Source organism: Pan troglodytes, chromosome 4 (assembly GCF_028858775.2).
Source record: "Pan troglodytes isolate AG18354 chromosome 4, NHGRI_mPanTro3-v2.0_pri, whole genome shotgun sequence".
Taxonomy (NCBI): Eukaryota; Metazoa; Chordata; class Mammalia; order Primates; family Hominidae; genus Pan; species Pan troglodytes.
In genome coordinates, this window is record NC_072402.2 from 69,809,073 (window position 1) to 69,815,072 (window position 6,000).

Here is a 6,000-nt window from a genome sequence, read left to right on the forward strand (position 1 = left end):
TGTGAGATACCATACCCTGCCCATGGTAGAATATTAACACATGGGTGTGAAATGTTGGCTTCAGTCTGGCATGTTATTACTTTATTAACAGTAAAGAATAATATCTGATCATGAAATTCTGTTTTTTTTGTAAATAGAATATTTTCTATTTACATTGATGCTTTTGTAAATAGAATATTTGACTCTGATGAAGACATATTATAATTTCACTATGGATATGACCTGAAATGGAAAAAATTGACTTACAGAAAAAATACACCAAAGAAGTCACCATTTTATATTTGTTCTTATTACAATTATCTTTCAAGCCATAAAAAACAAAAATTAGTGATTTTATTAACAACTGAGAAGATTATTTTCTGCCAAGCAATCTCTAAACATTAACTTTTACTAGGAATGTGTTCATGAAAGGGACTTTGTAAAATAGGAGCAAATTTGACCTCTTATTTAATAATTCAGAGATGAAATAAAATATAATACATTATTTGAAAAGATATCCAGGAAGCAGGAAGTACAGTCAGGGATCCCAGGAATGGGTGTGGTGATGTCTGTTGCACCAGGGCTTAGAGGGCAGGATCTTTCCTCTAGAAACTCTGTGTGTCAGGCATGCCTAGACAAAATACACCTATATTTGATGTTTTAGCATATCAAAGAGGTATTGCTTGGTTTAAAGATGAGGCTCAGTGAGTTTACACCACAGTCCAAGATCACAAAGGTAGTTCATGCTGGAGCTGGATTGAAGTCCCAGGTTATCAGGCATTCATATCAAGTAGGGAAATGAGTAAAGAAATAATTAGGTTGGGTTTTGAAAAATAAGAATCCTATGCCTTACATAAAATTGTACCTTAAAAATTTTTTTGGCTGGGCGTGGTGGCTCTTGCCTGTAATCCCAGCACTTTGGGAGGCCGAGGCAGGCGGATCACAAGGTCAGGAGATCGAGACCATCCTGGCTAACACGGTGAAACCCCGTCTCTACTAAAAATACAAAAAATTATCCGGCGCGGTGGTGGGCGCCTGTAGTCCCAGCTACTCCGGAGGCTGAGGCAGGAGAATGGCGTGAACCCGGGAGGCGGAGTTTGCAGCAAGCCGAGATCGCGCCATTGCACTCCAGCCTGGGCGACAGACCGAGACTCCATCTCAAAAAACATAAAAATAAAAAAAAAGGGCAAATATGTTGAGCTAATATGATGCTTTTTACAGTATTTTTTTGCAAGACCCTTATATGTTATGTGATTATATGCATTTTTTTAAGTTATTCTCCTTCCTCTGTTATTCCTACTTCCACTGCAATTCCTCTCATCAGTAACTACCAGTTTTAACATTTCAGTATCCAAAAAAGAGGTGGATGGAGTCTCGGCTGCATATGCTCATGTTGCACCATGGACGAGTGATGTAATGCCTTTTGCCATTTTGCATTTCCAAATATACTCTCAAATGTATTCCTAACAGTGGCGTTTGCTACACAATGAAATAATAGAAATAAAATATAATACATTATTTGAAAAGATATCCAGGAATTATTTCAACATTTTTCCTTTAAATTAATTTCTGAATGGAAATGACAGTCATGAAACCATTCCTATAAACTTTATAAAGTTAATCAGGGAAAATGGGAGAAGGAGAATAAAAAATATATCAAGACTGCAGTACATTCAGCATTAATGATTAGGTCACCTTGCTCTCTGGCCTTCTTGCTCATAGTTCTTTGGTGCTTATTGCCCCAAATTATGAGAATAATTATGCAGAATAATTATACCCTCTCAGAATTATGCAGACCCAATCACAAGATTATAGTTTCCCTTAACTGCTCTGTAGAGAACACCTTTAACATTGTAAAATGCCAAGGTTTTCATTTGATATATTCTTTTATGTCCTGAAGACTGATAAAACTATTGATGCCAGCTAGTCTGAAAGACCCCATGAGGAGCTGGCTCACCGAAGAATGCAGTTTCTATATTTTGATGATTTCATCCCCTTTACCCCAAACAATCAATGACCCCAATTTTTCAGTTTCTTGCTCTCCACAATCTCCTTTAAAACTCCAGACCTGGGCAGGGCATGGTGGCTCACTCCTGTAATCCCAGGACTTTGGGAGGCTGAGGTGGGCAGATCACCAGGTCAGGAGTACGAGACCACTGAAACCCCATCTCTACTAAAAATACAAAAATTAGCTGGGTGTGGTGGTGCACACATGTAATCCTAGCTATTCAGGAGGCTGAAGCAGGAGAAGGCTAAGGCAGGAGAATCGCCTGAACCCGGGAGGCAGAGGTTGCAGTGGGCTGAGATCACACCACTGCACTCCAGCCTGGGTGATGGAGCAAGATTTTGTTAAAAACAAAACAAAACAAAACAAAAACAAACACCTCCAGACCAGAATTTCTCAGGGAGGTGGATTTGAGGGTCCCTCCTGTTTCCTCACCTGGCTGCCCTGCTATCATTACATTCTTTTTCTGCTGTAAGCCCTGCTGTTTCAGTGTTTTGGTGTATATTTATGTTACTGCACAGCAGGTATCCAAACCTGTTGGTCCTGTAACTATCAGGCACATCTTTTGTATTGGTTTGTCTTGTGGTTTTTTTTGTTTGTTTGTTTGTTTGTTTGTTTGTTTTTCAGATGGCCTAATTGGATTATTTCAGCAAGCTAAGTAATTTGAAGAGAGAGGCTAAGCCAATGTAGTACTAGAGCTACACTGGCCTTCTTTGGCTTAACATTTGTCTGGAATTATAATTTCCTCAATCTAAGAAACTAGTCATTGTAAGATGTGTCGTTATTTCTTTTTTTATTTTTTATTTTCTTAGTATTTATTGATCATTCTTGGGTGTTTCTCGGAGAGGGGGATTTGACAGGGTCATAGGACAATAGAGGAGGGAAGGTCAGCAGATAAACATGTGAACAAAGCTCTCTGGTTTTCCTAGGCAGAGCGCCCCGCCGCCTTCCGCCTTCCGCAGTGTTTGTGTCCCTGGGTACTTGAGATTAGGGAGTGGTGATGACTCTTAAAGAGTATGCTGCCTTCAAGCATCTGTTTAACAAAGCACATCTTGCACCGCCCTTAATCCATTTAACCCTTAGTGGACACAGCACATGTTTCAGAGAGCACGGGGTTGGGGGTAAGGTTATAGATTAACAGCATCCCAAGGCAGAAGAATTTTTCTTAGTACAGAACACAATGGAGTCTCCTATGTCTAGTTCTTTCTACACAGACACAGTAACAATCTGATCTCTCTTTCTTTTCCCCACGTTTCCCCCTTTTCTATTCGACAAAACAGCCATCGTCCACATGGCCCGTTCTCAATGAGCTCTTGGGTACACCTCCCAGACGGGGTGGCGGCTGGGCAGAGGGGCTCCTCACTTCCCAGACGGGGCGGCTGGGCAGAGGCGCCCCCCACCCCCAAGACAGGGCCGCGGCTGGGCGGGGGCTGCCCTCCACCTCCCCGACGGGGCGGCTGCCGGGCGAGACGCTCCTCACTTCCCGGACGGGGCGGCTGCAGGGCGGAGGGGCTCCTCACTTCTCAGACGGGGCGGCCGGTCAGAGACGCTCCTCACCTCCCAGACGGGGTGGCGTTGGGGCAGAGACACTCCTCAGTTCCCAGAGGGGTCGCGGCCGGGCAGAGGCACTCTTCACATCTCAGATGGGTGGCGGGGCAGAGGCGCTCCCCACATCCCAGACGATGGGCAGCCGGGCAGAGACGCTCCTCACTTCCTAGATGGGATGACGGCCGGGAAGAGGCGCTCCTCACTTCCCAGACTGGGCAGCCGGGCAGAGGGGCTCCTCACATCCCAGACGATGGGTGGCCAGGCAGAGACGCTCCTCACTTCCTAGACGGGGTGGCGGCCGGGCAGAGGCTGCAATCTCGGCACTTTGGGAGGCCAAGGCACGCAGCTGGGAGGGGGAGGTTGTAGCGAGCCGAGATCACGCCACTGCACTCCAGCCTGGGCAACATTGAGCACTGAGTGAGCGAGACTCCGTCTGCAATCCCGGCACCTCCGGGGGCCGAGGCTGGCAGATTACTCGCGGTCAAGAGCTGGAGACCAGCCCGGCCAACACGGCGAAACCCCGTCTGCACCAAAAAATACAAAAACCAGTCAGGCGTGGTGGTGCGCGCCTGCAATCCCAGGCACTGGGCAGGCTGAGGCAGGAGAATCAGGCAGGGAGGTTGCAGTGAGCCAAGATGGCGACAGTACAGTCCAGCCTCGGCTGGGCATCAGAGGGAGATGGTGCAAAGAGGGAGAAGGGGAGGGGGAGGGGGAGGGAGAGGGATGTGTCGTTATTTCAATACTACTAAGAAAAATCTGCTAATTAAACTATGTCACAGTTCTGAAAGATCACCAGATTTAAAATGTATACCTGTTTCAGAGATATGAAAATGGCAAATGACTTATCTTATGACTTACCTTAAAATTTAATTAAATTCAGGTATTCAGTTCTTTATTTTTAATTCTTGGTGTCATTTTACTTTGTTTACTTCTTGTCAATAACAAGGAGCTTAGAGTTGTAATTTTAAAAATATATTAATATGATTGCATTTCTCTTTTTACAGAGTAGTTCAAAACATTGAAAAAAATTGTTTATGTGGGGAAATGATTTCCCCCCTCCAATTTCCATAAAGTAACTTCTTATAAGCAATTTTATATTCTTGCCCTATTTTTTAGTTCTCCCCCAAGATTGAATGGTAATTTGTGACAGGCCCTCTGCCAAGTGTAGTTTCTACTTTACCTTATTTACTTCTCAACTGGAAATCATGGCACAGAGAATTATCTAACTCAAATATTGTCTGACGTAGAGCTTGGGAGCAGACCTGGACTTAAAAAGTTTGGTCCCTCCAATTCTGTTCCCTTTCTTTTAGCCTGCTTTGCTTGGAAAATACACTTTGTTGTAGTTTTGTAGTGTGCATGCTTTTCCATTTTCTCTATTTTGTAGAGGCACAGCCTCACTCAGGGAGATTTTAGGTGGTGCAGTTTTGTCTGTGGATGGATGGGTAAATGTGATTTTGCCATTCAGTGTTAAGAAATTCATTTTTGGTGTAAATTTAAGGTCTATCTTTCAATTTAATTTTTTGTGGATATAATTTTTTGTATCCCTTCTCCCAACTCTCTAAATCAACATAACCAGGGTGAATTCTGAGTTCGTTATTCAATTGCTTATTTTTAATTTAGATTTATTTATCAATATGTATCTACATATTTTAATGGACATTTAAAAAATATTAACTTTATAAAATATAACCATGATTTATGTAGTCTTATCAACCATTTTTTTTTTTTTTTACTGAACATTATATTCTTATGGTGCAACCAGACTTTTGAGTAATTTGATTTACTTATTTGGACTTTGTAAAATACTCCATTTTGAAAATATACCATAATAATTTTCATCCACTCTCCTAATAATGGAGTTTTGGATCCTCCCATTCCATCAGGTTTTTGTTACTGTTAAAAGCGAAGATACCAACATTCTTTTACATATTTCCTGGTATGCATTTATGTGCAAGAACTTTTCTTGGGAGTGTGCTCTGAAATGGAATTGGTAGGTTTTGAGATATGTGACTTCCAGCTTCATAAGACAACAGATTCTTTTTCAAAGTGATGGTACCACACATGTTCCCACTTACAATACATAAGGTACTCTAAAGTTTCATATACTCTCTAACACTTGGTATTGTCAGGTATTTTAACATTTAATCACTGAAAGGGTGAAAATAGCAGCAGCCCACAATTGTTGAGTCAGGCAACTTCACCCCATATGGATGTTGTTGATCGCCAGAGGATTCCCTCCACAGATGCCCATTCCTGATTCACCATTTTGATTTATCAGATTCTGTTCATGATTACAATTGTTATGAGATAATCCTGGCACTGTAACATCTTCCCAAACTGAGAAGAAGCTAAGGCCCATTTTCGTGCTCTTACCTTTTATAATACTGCTAATTCAAGGCTATTGGAGAGCTTGTTTTTTGTAGGCCGTTCAGCCAGTTCTAGCTAAGAAGTAAACATTGGAAACGTAT